This window comes from Lissotriton helveticus, chromosome 6, assembly GCF_964261635.1.
Source record: "Lissotriton helveticus chromosome 6, aLisHel1.1, whole genome shotgun sequence".
Taxonomy (NCBI): Eukaryota; Metazoa; Chordata; class Amphibia; order Caudata; family Salamandridae; genus Lissotriton; species Lissotriton helveticus.
Genome location: NC_136067.1, coordinates 997,565,356 through 997,579,583, shown reverse-complemented (window position 1 = coordinate 997,579,583; position 14,228 = coordinate 997,565,356). Strand labels below are relative to the sequence as shown.

General features: G+C 45.1%; 1 protein-coding gene across 2 annotated transcripts in view; it reads left to right on the top strand.

Moving 5' to 3' along the window:
* Nucleotides 1-14,228, top strand: part of SNX9 (sorting nexin 9) — an 884,063-nt gene that overhangs the window by 457,620 nt on the left and 412,215 nt on the right. The gene's annotated exons all lie outside the window — the stretch shown is intronic.

The window sequence follows — 14,228 nt, the reverse complement described above, 5'->3', positions numbered from 1 at the left end:
GGGCGGATACATTTCTTGGGAAAGGTGGGACATGCACCCCCTTTGCCCAATTGCGGTCTGTCTTTTTAGAAAGACGTACGCAAAACCCAATAGAAAAAATGCTAAGAAAAAAACACACGCACGAGCTTGTGAAAAGTCCAGAGCGATTCCAGGAGGTCGTTTTCCTAGAGCAGCGCATGCGCGCTACCCTAGGCTCGACATAAAAATGCGTCACTCATCACTCCCCATGGCTGAAGCTCACAAGTATAAGACTATGTGCAAGAAAAAAAAAGCATTTTTTTCAGTGGAAGGACCTCTGTTTTCAGCATGTTCCTTCCAGAGCCAGCCCTAAAGATCTTGCTGTCCTAGGTGAAAATGCCAAAGGCACATCTTTTCAGCTAGTGTGCCCATAGTCTGTATGCCCACACAAGTAATCTGAAGAAACCCAGTACCATTTTATTGTAAATCATGTGTCCATTTCACACCACAAGGAAAATTTGAGTATAGAACTGAAAAAGAAAGCTTTTAAAACCATCTTTCCATGCTAATCGCAATAATATACTCTTAGTTTTGATAAGTCCATTAGGATTCCCTGGTCCGATCATTCATTATTACTTTTCTCCCTGACCTTGGAGAAACAGCAGGAACCGGCTAGTGTTTCCAAAGGGACAACGCGAGTCTGGTCCAAACTCCCAATAGATAGTTGGAACAAGAGTTTGAAAGAAACATCACCTGCTATAACCAATGATCCACTGGAAGCCGATGTACGGTTTAAACAATGGGTGGAGGCATCTCTGGACCTCACCCTTCCCAAAAGCAATTTATCCCACAAAAGTGGTGGAAATAAAAAACCTTGGTACACCCCCGAGCTGAAAGCTCTTAAATTGCGGTGCAAACAACAAGAAAGAAGCTGGAGGAAAGATTATACGGCAACCAGTAAGGAGAACTATAGATTAGCTTTAAGGAAGTATAAACAGGAAATAAAAAATACTCAATCTAATTACTTCCAGACAAAAATCAGTGCTGCAGCTAACGCACCCAGAGAAATTTTAAATTTTTTTAATTCTCTTGTTGCTCCCCCTGTTCCCACAGCTGACCCCGGCCAAGCAATTACACGCTGCAATGAACTTGCTAACTTTTTTTCCACAAAGGTGGCTAATATATTTTCTTCTTTTCAACATCCTCCCACTGAATCTATCATCCCCTCTTATGTAGGTGTAAATGAACTCGAGCATTTTGATTTGTTGGACTGCTCGACCACCAAAATGCTTCTAAAGAATCTTAAATCTGGCTCCCCTCTAGACCCCGCACCTCCAACTATATTGAATCTGGTGTCGGACACTGTGACCCCAGTGATCAAGGAGGTGATTAACTCCTCCCTTATAGCAGGCGTAGTGCCCCCCTCCTGGAAACAGGCAAGAGTGAGGGCCTTGCTAAAAAAACCTAACCTTAATCCGGATGACTGGGCAAACTACCGCCCAATATCCCTCTTACCAACTGTTAGCAAGCTTGCTGAGAAGCATGTAAATTCTGTGCTCTCCTCCTTCTTGGAGAACAGTAACTCCCTGCACCCTACACAGACAGGCTTTAGAAGCAATCTAGGTACAGAAATAGCCTTGGTTACAGTGGTGGAAGAAACTAGGAAGATCATGGACAGTGGAAGTTGTGCGGCTATACTACTTTTAGATCTGAGCGCGGCCTTTGACACCGTGAATCATTCCATTCTGATTCAGAGGTTAAGAGAAGTAGGTGTCACGGGCCGGGCGCTCAATTGGCTGTGCTCCTTCCTGTCCGATAGATCGTTTGCTGTGGTCGAGGATAATGTATCCTCCCCCCAAATGCGTCTACAATGTGGTGTCCCCCAGGGCTCCTCCCTCAGCCCTACCTTATTTAATATATACATGAGGCCACTGGCGGAGGTGGTGCTACCCTGGGGGGTACAATTGGTGACATATGCAGACGATACCCAGCTCATCATCTCCCTGACCACTCAAGCCGCCCCGTATGTAAATCTTTCCTCCTGTCTTGATAAAATCTATGACTGGATGGATAAATCCTTCCTAAAGTTAAATGGCGCAAAAACGGAGGTGATGATGCTGGGATACAACCCACCCACCACTGTGTAAAGTTGGTGGCCTTCTAGGCTTGGCCAGCCTCCTCTACCAAAGGAAAAAATTAAGAGCTTTGGGGTCTGGCTAGACCCTGCTCTTAATTTTGCGGTACAGGCCCGGAGGGTTGCAGGAACCTGCTCTGCTTATATCAGGCTACTGAGGAAAATTGTTAGGCTTCTCCCTTTCGAAGCTAGGAAGATCTTGGTGCAAGCGCTGATCCTGACACGATTGGATTATGCTAATGCACTATACCTCGGTGCCCCACTAGGGACAATCAGAATTTTACAGACAGTACAGAACTGTGCAGCACGAATGTTGCTGAATGTACCGCGTAGGTCATCCGCTAAGCCTGGTCTGCGCCAGCTTCACTGGTTACCAGTGAAACAGAGAGTGGAATTTAAAGCTCTGACTATGGTACATAAGGCAGTTAATAAAACTGGACCTACGCTTATCCAATCCATGTTCTGCCCATATGTTCCCAAGCGGACCCTGAGATCCACCAACAAAAATCTGCTAGCGGTCCCCAAGACAAGGAGGGTGCGTACCGGAGGGAGACGTTTTTCCTTACAAGCCACAAATCTTTGGAATACCCTTCCTGAAGCAATTAGAAGTGAAGCAAATCACTTAAGATTCAGAAAATTGTTAAAGACCTTTCTATTTGCTTGAATCTTGGAGTCTGAATGAGTTGGAAGCGCTGGGATGCCTTTGGGTAGCCATGCGCTATACAAGTGCGTAATTCATTCATTCATTCATTCATATCATGCACTTTTTACTGCCACTAACTAGATTAAGTGCACTTGTATTTTGTTTTTTTAAGATAATGGTTTTCTCTTTTAAAAATGAGTAACTGCATGTGTTAATTTCCTATCAGAGTATCAGATGACGTCTTCAAGATCTAGATATCCTCATCAAAATTTTATTTTGTAGAAATCTAAAATATCAACAATATTTAAAAAAATTTAGACCAAACACAAAGCCCAGAAGTGTGAACATTACATTCTTGTATAACTACCAAACAACATTCTTGCATGCCTAAGAAGCCTCTTGTTCATCCCAGGTAACCCAATTTCTCCAGAATGGGCATTAGTCAAGAAGAAAATAACACAGCCACTTCATATCATAACCTCCTTTTTTTAGGGAACTACTCACTGGTGGCCACTCTTCAAACGTTTTATTAGACATCATTGCAACCCTTCAAAAGATAGACTGCAAACGTAGACCCAGAATTAACAAGATGACCATGATATATTCATGTCACAATAATCTGATCTAGATTCAGGGCAAAATCAATCCAAGACTGGAGCACTAACTAGTTGTTTAATTAATCTTGTAATCATACCCTGTTTCTATCCGTGTTAGTCTCTAGGAGATTCCTGTGAGATGATACCCAATATAAGACATCTGACCACAGTTGTTTTAATTTTCCTTCACCAATATGCAATAATCTAACAGAATCAGGCTAATATAGGAGTTCTTAAGATCCTGAAAAAAGACCCGGACCCTGAGATGCACTAAGGAATAGCTGAAACACATAACCCAAAATTATAAAGTGTTTCAGAGGGGTACCTGACCTTTATTGTTACCTTTTTTAACTTGTGACTAGGATGCTGTACTAAAGAATTGGCCACTAACACTTATCATACCTAAACAATTTTTTACAAAGAGCTAAAGGTGAGACCACCTGCTACCCTGTTGTAGGTGATGGAACAACACAGTGATGAAGCATGACAGATAGTGTAGTTGAGGAGTTTATATCCTTTCTTTAAGGGACACACACTGAATGGATCATTACCCAGTCGTTGCTCTATTTATGGAATATAAGATTTTCTTATTCCTGCCTTAAGACTTGAGTACATTTTGTTATAATACGGATTGATGGGAAATGCATAGTGTTAAGTCATTAAACAATCCCCTCTCTCCCATGAACTGTAAGTTGTCACAGACTTAGTCTGGCGTTGCGGACACAGAGAAGCTTGCCCATTCCTAACATGCATGCAAAGATGTCCTGCACTCTTCTCAGTGTCAGATTTTTCAATGCTTATTCACATTAGCAATCACCCAGTAGGAAGGGGATTCATGTAGAATAACGTTATATACTTTATACTCTTTACTTTCTTTTGATTTGACACAATTCATGTGATATTTGGTACCAAACCTTTGCATATAGTCTACACTAGCCTGGCTTCTAATAAAACCTAATACAATACTAGTCCAGATTTTTTTCTGTATGCTTACGGTGGGGAAAATATGAGGAGAATCCAAGAAATTATGTATGATCTCTAGCCTACCAGAATGTCCATTCCTAAAGTGAATTCCTTCTAGTTTAGGAGAGATTGGTGGGAAAACCACCTGTTGATTTCCCCTCTCTGCATGGTATGTTGGTATACGTATAATGCATTGGATCTAAGGGAGAAATATCTGATGTGGCCAGACTGGACTGGCATATGACACCCGACCACCGCCTCAGACCTATCAGTACAGGGCTGATCGACGTCCAAAATCAGTAGAAAAAAGCACAGGTGCAGGGGCAGTGAGAACTTATGGCACTTGACTGTGCAGTGCATTGAATCTTCTACTTCAGACCCACTCTGACGCATTATAAAGAGCACTAAAGATAAAACTCTTCAAAGAAATGTTCAATCTTTAACTATATCTCTCTGCGACCACCTCACCTTGTATGGACAAGGCCTCTTTTCCATGTACCGGGTCTGTTGGGTTAGTAACTGAAGGCCTTAGGGACATGTCAATGCATTAGAAATAAATATATACATAAGGTACTCCATTTTCTATTATTGTACTATCAATACTATGTCACTGGTATTCTGTGTAGGTTATACCTAACATCTGAGGCTAATTGGTGTACAAGCTTCAAACAAGAGGTGAAGGTTCACATTTGGTGTTGCTTAGCTCTCCAGTTAATGTTTTGGGCCAATCATTTTCATACCATAGAAGTCATGGAAGTTACATTAACTCCTATTCTTGTGCTAGTGGGGTACATAAAAACAGCCATAACAATTATAAATCTGCTGCTGTTGACCTGTTACTCAAAGAAAGGCAGATAGCTATAATTTAGTTATGTGGCTTTCCTTCAACTCATAAAACATGACCGTATGATTTCAGAGAGTAAAATGGTCTGGAAGATGCTCAACATTTTATGATCGTGTTGTCTACATGACTTAAGGATATTTTGTTGCACTGTTGGGCTTCCTTCTTAAATGCAAAAAAACATTTGTCCATGAGTGGAAACAGTTAGCAGATCCGGGGGAAGATTCTGGCACAATATAAGCACCATGAAATAAAAAATCCTGTTTGACTGATAGCTTAATATGTGTCCATTTCTGTACCTATGGTGAAACTATGTAAATGAATGCCATCTTGATAAGAAGATACAGTGAAGTGCAAGTGTATTACATGATAATTGAACAGGGAGTGTTAGATTTTTTGAATAGGCCTTCAAGCCTAATTATCGGAGGACTTGCCAAACTGTAGTTGTTGTTTGTTCTATTGGCTGCTCGTGATGGACAAGACCTGTTCTGTATTTGTGTTGAACTTATTGATCAATTAATAACAATGGTGCTTGAAAATAACCTACGCATTCACTCATTGGTCTAGACTTCTGTTGGAGACCACCATCTTCTATCAAAATTCCATCAGCAAGTTTGCATAACATAGCTATGCCATGGATTCGGAAATAAAAATCCTTGGTAAATAGGCAATCTTTTTTACATATAAAGACTATCATTCTTTAGTAGCATTTATTCTTGTTGGTGGAAGGAGAAGAATTGGCCATTCTAAAAGTACCGTAAAGCTTCCAAGCCATCTTGATCTTTGATGCTGGCGTATACAAAACTGACCTGAAATGCTGCCGATGTGTAATGTGGCCAATACGGCATGCTATCTGAGGAAAACAAGCATTTGCAATGCAATAGGCCTCGCCTTTGGGACCTTATATGTATTTAGTTATGCCGCACATTAGCCTGGGTGCGGAATCATCTACTGTTATTTAACAAGGAGGGAAAGTAAGCACCAAACTGCGTGACCGCCAGGTATGGGTGCGAAATAGAGAGAAATAGCGGGAAATGGTATAGTCCAAAGCTCTGTTTTTAATATAAAATCAGGGCCTTTGGTGCTCATATCACAGAGTATACAATATTTGAAAAAAATATTATTGTCTAGGCGCTGGGGGCAGAGCTACGTGGGCACCGAAGATGGCCGCGTAGGCCAGTAGCTCCCGGTGTCCCGTACCTCGCCCGCATATATCCAGGATGAATCCTGACTTGCCTTGGTGAGGCATACTTGGCGGAGAGGAAGCAGTTTGTGGCGGTGCTGCTCCAAGCCCGGACGAGGCTCTGAGACGTAGCAGCGAGCCCTTAAAGATTGGGCCTCCACGGTTGTAAAAGCCGGGGCCGAGTGCGACAACAGCGGAGGCGCCATCCGGAAGTCGCCGGCATCGTTGGCGGAACATCGCGCCGGCGCCTTGAGAGACTCGACTTGGGGCCCCGAGACGCCTGGAATTGGGTTCCAATGCCCGCAGAAAACCTGTTGAGGGCTGGCATCGGACCGGCTGTGTACCCCCGAGGGATCGTGGGACGGACGGGGCGAGATTAGGAGGGAGGCCTGAAGAGTGTGGGCCCCTCTGGATCTGGCTGCCTTCTCGTGTATCGATTGGGACTTCTGATCCCCGGGGCTCGCTCTACCCTTCCAGCCGGCCTCGGGATAAAGCCCTCAATGCTTCCCCCTGCCGGGTATCTGGGGCCGCGCCCTCACTGATGATCGATTGTCATGGTCACTGGAACCGGACCCCCATGGTACAGTGGCTGAAGAGGGTGGTTACTGGCAACGCTTCTCACTTGATTTCTCCGCTCTGCATGCCGATTGAAGGGATCCTACGGTGCCACGGAGGCTGCGGGCGTACCGAGGGTGATCCGCACTATTGCCTGGATTCTAGCGGAAGGAGGCCCGCGCCACTGGTGATTGCTGCCTGGTAAACACTCAAGGATGGGGGTGTGACTGGGGCTGGAGTGCTCCTTTGAGGTGCCCGGTTGTGTTGGTTTGACGGCTGGCGGCTGACTCAGTCGGGGGTGCCTTCTGGCCTGCTGACTGCTTGCATGCAACGCTCCATAAGGTGACAGTTATTCATGAGTTCCGCGTAGGACTCTATTACGGTGAATGGTGGTGGGCCGCTCTGGAAGCTCAAGGTGCGCCCCAGTGAGAGGCATCCGCTGGATTGTTTGGATAGCAGTTTGTGATGTAGCCGCTGATGCACGCGTTGGGGTGCCGGGGCTTTAGAGACGGTGGCTGCTGTGGGAGTACTCCTTGACAGACTGTCGTTGCTGTTGCTCTGGCCGTGGACTGGCGTTGCTCTGTGTGCAGCCTCGAGATGGCGGTTCGATCGAAGGGCGACAAACCGCTGCCTAAGTCCACTAGGGGATCTCGGTCCGTTAAGACTAACAAATTGGACCGTTATACTCTGCCTAGGAGCTCGCCTTCTGGCTCGGGGCAAGTGCTGGGAGGAAACAAGGAAGCCGTCGATTCTGCTTCGGAGCCCACGCTACAGGATGTTATGGCCGCCATAGAGGGGGTTAGAGCCTCCTTGGGGCAACAGATGTCGTCATTAGATCGTAAGCTGGATACAGTGTCCATTGAGGTGAAACTAATCCGTGCTGACCTCACCAAAACCAGTGAGACGGTCAAGTCGCTTGATCTCAAAACTACGAGCTTGATTGACGACATGTCGGAGTTGCAACAGGAGGTTCGTGCGCTCAAGGCTGCCGATGAGTCGGCCAGCCGCAAGCTGGAGGATTACGAAGGACGGGTCCGAAGGAATAATGTACGTATAATTGGCGTTCCGGAGAAAGCTGAAGGCCTGGCCCCAGATCTCTTTATTGAGGACATTGTACTTAATCATCTGAAGCCGAAGGGACTGAGCAACCTCTTTACTATAGAACGTGCCCATAGGATACCGGGGGGGGGAACCTAGACCGGGTGCCCCACCACGTCCGATGATCGCAAGGGTGCTCAATTTTAGAGACAGAGACGCTATCCTGCAGGCATCTAGATCCGGGGGCCCCCTGAGCTATGAGAACTCCACTCTCACCTTCTTTCCGGACTTTACTCAGACGGTCCAGCGGCGGAGGCAGGGTTTCACTGGAGTTAAGAAGCGACTTAGAGACATGGGTCTGAAGTATGCTATGCTGTACACTGCCAAGTTGAGGGTTGAGGTGGCGTGGAAGGTCTGGTTTTTTTATAACCCTGAGATTTCCTCGGATTGGCTGGAGAGTCTCCCCCCCCCCCCGCCATCGCCCCCCTCCCCCCAGAGAGATTCCCGGGGAGAGGGCGGTGGAGGAGATAATGGCGCAAAGGAGCAGGAGCAATAAGTATTGCTGTATTTCCAGAGTGTAGGTTATAGAGAGCAGTGCCGCTAGCGAATTAATCCTGTGTAACGGTTTTCTTTGCCTGGGTGTCACTCCGGGAGCAAGACATGATTCCTATGGGCGGGACGGAGCCGCGGGGCGCTGGCTTCCCCCTCCGATCTACATTTAGATAGTTGATTAGTTAGATTATGGGGGGACAGGCACACTGCGAGTTGAGGATTGGTAAATGCCGCGAGCAGGGGTGCAGGGTGGGGGGTGGTGAGATGGGAATGTTTTTGTGTGTTTTATTGTGGGTGTTCTTAGTGTTTGTTTATCAAGGCAACAGGTGGAAATGCAGCATTTGTGATTTCCAACAGACAAGGGATTTTCATTATTTTTTTATATCCTAATTTTTTGCGTCAGGTGAGGAGAAGGCTGTTCGGTGTTCTTCATATGGGTTAAATGACACACTATAGTCATGAATCGGGGATGAAAGTGCTGAGTTGCAATGTGAATGGTTTGGGTGATAAAATCAAGAGAGGAATGGTCAGTCAGCTCATTAGGAGACACTCCCCAGACGTTGTATTGTTGCAAGACTCACCTAGTGGGAAATAGATGCATGGCCCTCCATAGAGGGGGGTATAAATTGGTGGCACATGCAGGATTCACTACTGGATCTAGAGGGGTGGGGATCCTGGTTAAAAATTCCATCCCCATGTCAGTGCAGGCCATGTGGATTGACCAGAGGGGTAGATATGCTGGGGTGTCAGGACAACTGAGGGGAAAGACGGTCACCTTTTTATCAATATATGTGCCGCCAGGCCTCCAGTCTGATACCTTTCGGGATTTGAGTTCCGTCTTCCTTACACTGCCTCTTGGTGGTCTAGTTCTGGGAGGTGATTTTAATGCCGTGCTGGATGGAGTGGTTGACCGTAGCCTGCCACGAGTGCTTAGACAGTCGCAGAGATGGGTACCGGACTTTCTGGAGATGATGGGGTTGGTTGATAGCTGGCAGGTCCGTAATCCAACGCAGACACATTTTACTCACATTTCGGCAGCACACAATAGTTTGTCAAGACTCGACTACATATTGCTACCGGCTGTGATGGCTACCATGATCCAAGACACACGATGCCTGGGCAGGGGTATCTCTGATCATTCTCCGTTATGGTTGCAGACGGCTGGTAGAGTAGCTCCAATAGTGCTTGGCAGATGAAGGATCCGGCCATTAAGAAGGAGGTGCTCCAAATGTCGGAACGCTACTTCCAGGAAAATGAGGGGACTGTTGATTCAGCACAGTCCCTCTGGGAAGCTTACAAGACGGTTGCAAGAGGGGAGGTCTTCTCTCTAGTAGCCGGGAAAAAGAAGAAAAGACAGGCGGAGTTGATTCAGAAGGAGGCTGAGGTCATGGCTTTGGAGGAGGGAGTAGCTAGGTCGCATCCGACGGCAGATCTCCACTTATTGAAGCTCCGTCAGGAAGAGTACAGAGCGTTAGCTAGAGACAGGGCGATTGGCCAAAATAATGCCGTACAGAGCCGCATATATGAACATGGTGATAAAGCCGGTAAGTTGATAGCGTGGCTTGAGCATGGGGAGCGGGCATCGAGGCTGGTGCCAGAGCTGGAGGGACCGGAGTCTGATAGAATTACTGAACCACAAGCCGTGGCAGACGCATTCTTGATGTACTATAAGAAGGTCTATACCGCTGAAAGTGAGTTTTCGGAGGCAGACAATAGTGCCATGATTAGAGATATTGTTATGCCTGGACTGTTGGAGGAAGATAGGTCCTATCTAGACTCTCCATTCTCCAATGATGAAGTGGCGCAGGCTATTAGGCAGATAAAGTCTGGTAAGGCGACTGGCCCTAATGGGATACTGATCGAGCTATATAAACTAAATGCCAATAGGATCGCTCCACATGTGCAAGCCATGTTTTTGGAGAGCAAGGAAAAAGGCCAGCTCCCTTATGATCAACGACTGGCAAATATTATAGTCATCCATAAAGCGGGTAAGCCCAAAACACAATGTGCCTCCTATAGGCCTATTTCGCTCCTTAATGCAGAGCCCAAAATTTTTGCGAAGCTTCTTGCTACTCGGCTGGTAAAAGTAATCACAAATTTGATACACCCGGATCAGTCTGGTTTTATGCCACGTAGGAACACGGCACTGAATCTGCGGAGGCTGCATGGTATCCTTGGGGGCTCCTCGAAAATACATGAGCCAACGGTTCTGGTGTCCTTGGATGCCTCGATGGCCTTTGACAGTGACAGAGTCGAATGGAATAATCTGTTCGCAGTATTAGCGAAATTGGGCTTCCGCAGTGAGTTTATCGACTGAGTGCGATTATTGTATGCAAACCCCCTGGCCAGGGTGGTCGTCAATAATTGTAGATCAAATGACTTAGCATTGGAGTGGGGCATGAGGCAGGGTTGTCCGCTGTCCCCGTTGCTTTTTGCCCTTGCTATGGAGCCGCTGGCGGCCTGAGTCAGATGGGACAGAGCGATACGAGGCCTGCGATGGACACTGGAATGGGAAGATAAGATCTCGCTATATGCAGACGACGTTTTGCTCTATCTTACCAAACCTAGAGAGTCCTTCGGAAACTTTCTAGACGTACTTGCCATTTTTGGTAGATATTCAGGATTAGCAATTAACTGGCGTGCAATCCGTGTCGTGTGGCGGACAGAAAGAGGCTTGGAAACAGACATATACCGTAAACCCACAGATCGGAACAATATGCTACACTTCGCAAGTTTTCACCAAACGTCCTTGAAAAATCATCTCCCATATTCACAAATGTTAAGAGTGAAAATAATTACATCGGACCCCCTAAAAGTAAAACAAAGATTAGATGAAATGGGTGACAGATTTTTGAACAGAGGATACCCGGAACAAACTATCAATGAAGCGAAAGAACGTGCTATAAGCAAAAGGAGAACTGATCTTTTAAAAGAAAATCAAAAAACAGACAACAAGAGAATTGTTGCAGTATCTAAGTTTTCTACTCTGAGCACACGTTTTAGGAAGGTGATTAGAAAGCATTGAACTATCTTAAATCTTGAACCAGATTTCAATGCAATTTTCTCCATGCCACCTTTATTTGCTCATACAAGGGGAAGAAACATAGGGAAAATGCTCAAACAAAAAACAAAGGACATAACAGTACACAAAGGAACAAAGCCATGTCATAATTGTGGCAATTGCAATAACATCATTAGTGGAAACGTGATATCACATCCGATGAAAGGCTTCAAAATAAAATTGAAGGTCACAGCCACATGTGACACTTCTAATGTGATCTACTCATTGAAATGCACGTGTGGCAAGGTATATGTGGGCAAGACTGAAAGGAAAATAAAAACGCGGATTACAGAACATAAATCAAATATTCGCACACAAAACATGAAGTCGTCAGTTGCGCAACACTTTGTTGAAGAGCACCATAACATCTCGCAATTAAAGTTCATCGGAATGTATTGAGAAAAAAGAAGGAAGAGACAATAATGAGCATCTTCTACGAAGAGAGAACTTCTGGATTCATAGGCTCAATTCGAGCAAACCGAATGGTCTTAATGATCTCATTGAATTTGCTTGTTATCTGTAATTTATATACTCCCTGATTATACATTTTACATACTGATTATATCCCGCATATTTGAATTGTGCAAAATTAGAGCCATTGGCATTCCTTGGTCTGTTTAGGAGCTGTCTGTGTGTTTGATTTTATCACCCACTGTGTACAGATATGGTTCATTCTTGTAAATACTCTATTGTTTTTGCAACTATTGTTTCCTTAGAGCATTACAGTAATACACGTGCCTCTCAATACTCCCCCATTCTATTTCACATTTTATTTTTTTATTTCATTTCAGGTTATTTTATTTTTATTTCAATTTATCTTCTATATCACCTATTGATATCAGAACAGCAGGTTTACATTTTCGCATATCTTTACCATTCGAGTATTTGATAGGTGTAGTCTTTCTTCTATACTCATCCTGAGCTTTGCACACGTGATGCGGAAGAGGTTCCGCGGCTTCCTATTCCCCTTTTTGGCATATTTATGGAGACGTAGTTGGGCGTCCCGGCGAACGTTTTGCAGAGCATCACGTTAGATCCTTCGTTTAAAGATCCCACGGACTCACATGGGTGAGAGTTGTGATATAGAGCTGGCTATCGGCCGTTAGTTCCAATGTTCATATATTCGCAAATTTCCTTACTTTGCTTTTACTTTTGTCTTTAGGAATGTAAAGGCAGCCATTGACTGTTTTCATGTAAGTTTTCTTTTATCATTCCACGTACTTAGCGTTTCATTTTTTCGTCCCCTACACGGCACAAGCTTGTCCCCCACACGGCACGATTACGGTTATTGCACTTCATCCCTCACAAGGCACGATCACAGTGTTTACACTTTTCAAACCAAACCACATTGCACATTTGCACATTGCGGTTAAAAGGCTTGATGAATTATGATTATATGTTATTATGATTTTAGCCTTATGCACATATTCTGTATCCACAGTGTTTGCTCCATGAGGAAAGGCAATTGTAGGCCCGAAATGCATTGGAGCCAAGATAAAAATCATGTAATGTCATAAATGTAAGAGAATGAATCAATTCAAAAGGATGGAATGATTGAATAATTTCTTTTTGAATAATAATGAACTATTGAGAATAAAAGATAAGATTGACACTACATAACTTGTGGAGTCCTCATTGAAAGGAACCTAAAGCAGTGTGCCCAAAGGGGATGCAACTAATGAATCATTAGAAGCACACTTTGTGTAGAAGCCAGACAAGCAACAGCCCAAACTTACGTTTGAATCAAAGAAACCATCCAAAGGTGCGGTGTCGCATTCGGACACAGAACCAGAACAGGGAGAAGCCTCCAATAGCACCATGGAGGCTGTACTTAAAGCAATACAATCCAGTCTACAGGACATCAATGGGAAACTAGACAATCTGACCCAGCGAGTAGATTGCATGGCTGCGAATCTAGACAAACAAGGCGAACGTCTAGACAGCGCGGAAACTCGAATCTCACTGGTGGAAGATGAGGCAAGTACTGCTACTAGCAAATGCAAAGAAATGGAAAAAGTCATGGAAGTACTTAAGGCTAAGGGTGAGGATTTGGAGGCAAGATCGCGTCGCAATAATATATGCGTAGCGGGTGTGCCAGAATCCACGGATACAGGCAGGATGGAAAAGTATATTGAAGACATGCTCCGATCAGTATTTGGGGAGGATAGCTTTTCCAATGTCCTAATTGTGGAGCGTGCACACAGATCTTTAGCACCGCGTCCACCACCTGGAGCCAGCCCGCACCCATTCATCGCACAACTTTTAAATTACAGGGACTCAGCACTGCGGATGGCAAGAGAGAAGCAGCATATACTGTACCAAGGAAATACGTTGGAATTTTATCCCGACTTCACAATGGCGGTTCAGCAAACAAGGAAGGAATTCGCACAAGCTAAAGCAAAACTGCGCGAGTAAGTTAAAAATGGAATATGCTATGCTTTACCCCGCAAAGCTGAAGGTGACATGGGAATGGAAAACGACGTTGCTCCAAACTCCGAAAGGTGCGATGGACTTTGTCAGGAAAATCAACGCAAAACGCAGAGATCGTCGACGGGAGGAGCATACTCAGGACTCGGACTGAGAATGATCGTCTGACAAGAGCGGAATAAGGACGGATAATGGGAACTGGGACTAGTTGAAGCTACCTTCCACTACCGACACATGAATCAACGGTTCGTACATTTGAGCTGCACATGGCATGCAG